Here is a 2500-nt window from a genome sequence, read left to right as displayed (position 1 = left end):
TGTGTTGCTTGCAGTTTGTTAAATAAAGCAATGCAGATTACATTATTTATTTCTGATTAATTGCGTCTTTTGATGTCTTTTGCAACATCTGCTTGTTAGGCTGGGCTACTGTCAATGTCCTGTACAGGTAAATGTTCAACAATTGCTGGTGTAGGCCTACAGGCTATAATCAATTAGGGACTGTTCGTTATTTATTTAAGGGGCTACCGGAGGAGTTTTGGGAGCGTTAGTCAAAGAAGACGACCCTCCTCGCCAGCAAGAAATTTTTTCTATGACCCTCCAAAGTGATTGAGAAAAACGCATGACCCTCCCCAGTCCCAACAATTTATTGATGCCTTCTTTGCAGGCTAGTGGGTCAATTTGGGAGCTTGCATACAACACCTTCCTTAAAAAAGCCTTGAAAAAAGGCTGTCATTTGCAATAATTCACAAACAATCACCGGACCGAAACAAACCTGTCGACTTTTCCCGGGTTTATCGCGATATTTTAACTTTTTTCCTCGCTGTCTTAGGAGGAGCTGCAGGGCCCACGCAAGGGGGTACGAGGCCCTGTGCGAACTTGACAGATGCATGAACTTACGCGGCATGAAATCATCACGATAGCTTATTTTACACATAGCCAAGGCTACCGCCGGTGCATTTTAGTAGCCTAGTCTAATAAGCTACACCATCTTGTCTTTAAGAGGGGAAATTGTATAGCCTATAACATTAGCTGAGTATTTGGCCATATGGTGTTTATCATAGGCTACATCATCTCTAAACCAAATAGTGTAACAAAGGCTAACCACTTTAACATGGGAAATTAATTGGGCATGAATCATTGCGTTGAACGGTATTTGTCAATGAGCAGAAACACACACGACATTCAAACTGTTGATAAGATGTACTGGTCTGTATCTATAGGCTAACATTGGACAAATAAATGACACTGATTTCGCCATATCCTTACTCTGAAAAAACATTGTCTTGCTTTTGCCGCAAACTCAGCAATGAAATCATAGGCCATTTTGCAGGTAGCATAACGTCTTTTTCAATTCATAGAAGGAGAGCCCAGTCTCTCCTATGACGCTGAGATGCCAAATAGTTTTAATATCGTGAGCCTGTTCAACCCTCAAAAAAAAGCTTCACCCGATGCCAGTCACTGATCGCGATTTCAAATTCAGGGAAGCTTTGTTCAATCTTTTTAAGTTTTAAGTGCAGTAGCCCCTATCTTCCCCTTTGGAATTATATCTCGAGCCTATTATAAGGTCCAGTGCGTTATGTCCTGGGATTCGACGTGCTCAAAAAGAAAAGAAAACACTTTTTTTATAGATGGTTATGAGGGAGCAATATGAGTCTGAACTCCGTGTCATTCAGACTCAACCCTCTTGTTGCTTTGATATCTTTTTCGGCCGCCGCTTGAACGCCGGGTAAGCAGGCATGTTGGCGGTTGCAATTTAAGTGACAGTCTACAGTCGGCCTACAACATGCAACATGCTTGTTAGGCTGGGCTACTGTCTTGTACAGGTAAATGTTCAACAATTGCTGGTGTGCAGGTTATAATCAATTAGCTAAACCCATTTGTCCAGCTGTTTTAAAAAAAATTAGTGCTACATTCAAAAAAAGGTGCTTTGATATCTTTTTTTTCGTTTGAACGCCGGGTAAGCAGGCATGCTGGCGGTTGCAATGAATGAGGATATGGTTTTATCTGCGGATTTATTTTTTGCATTATTTTGAATATGACTCGCCAGTCTCAACAGCACGCCTACTTTTTCCACACGCGATCTAAGTTCTAACACACATCCCCTCGCTTTCTCCTTTCCATCCCCAAGACGGGCTTTCTTTAAAGGAGCTGCACCATTTTACAACAATTGCATCTACATTTTCATATTAGAATGTTTTGTCTGTTTAAGTGTAAGCTTAAACTACCGCGGATCAATTTAAGTTCCGTGCCCCCCGCTGAAAGTCTCATGCGCTTTTATCGTTACACTATCACATCTATAAGTAACAGTGACAAATAGGGTATAAGATATATAAACTCACTATCATATATGTTTGGTAATGGCTCACTGCTTCATGGAAGCAGTTAAGTCAAGTCGCATCAAAAATAGTAGTGGTAGAACTCCCAAGTGACACCTTGTGGTTGTTTGTGTCAACTGCAGTTTGTGCCATTTCTGCTGAGAAAATGGGGTGCGTGATTCATGAAGGAACCTGTCCAAACTTAACTGGGACCCACTGTATATGACAATAAGTGGGGGGCCCTTAATATATCTGGGCCCAGGGGCCCGAAAGTTCATAATCCGCCCATGAAGGGAATATATACTTATTTTTGTATTATTTGCTTTTAGCAAGACTTTTTGATTTGTTTTTTTCTTATAGTTATATGTAATAAGTGAAAATCTTCTAACATACATATTAGAAAGCTAGATACCGCATTGTTGAGTTCTATTAGGTGGCATACGTCAACGTGGCCGCCATATTGCTGGGGACAACACCTTACTGTCTATGGGCAACACTTACTG

General features: G+C 41.0%; 1 protein-coding gene across 1 annotated transcript in view; it reads left to right on the top strand.

Moving 5' to 3' along the window:
• Positions 1-2500, top strand: part of LOC125285310 (ankyrin repeat and MYND domain-containing protein 2-like) — an 11137-nt gene that overhangs the window by 5683 nt on the left and 2954 nt on the right. The gene's annotated exons all lie outside the window — the stretch shown is intronic.

Source organism: Alosa alosa, chromosome 20 (genome assembly GCF_017589495.1).
Source record: "Alosa alosa isolate M-15738 ecotype Scorff River chromosome 20, AALO_Geno_1.1, whole genome shotgun sequence".
NCBI lineage: Eukaryota > Metazoa > Chordata > Actinopteri > Clupeiformes > Clupeidae > Alosa > Alosa alosa.
This window is presented reverse-complemented; position numbering and strand designations above follow the sequence as displayed.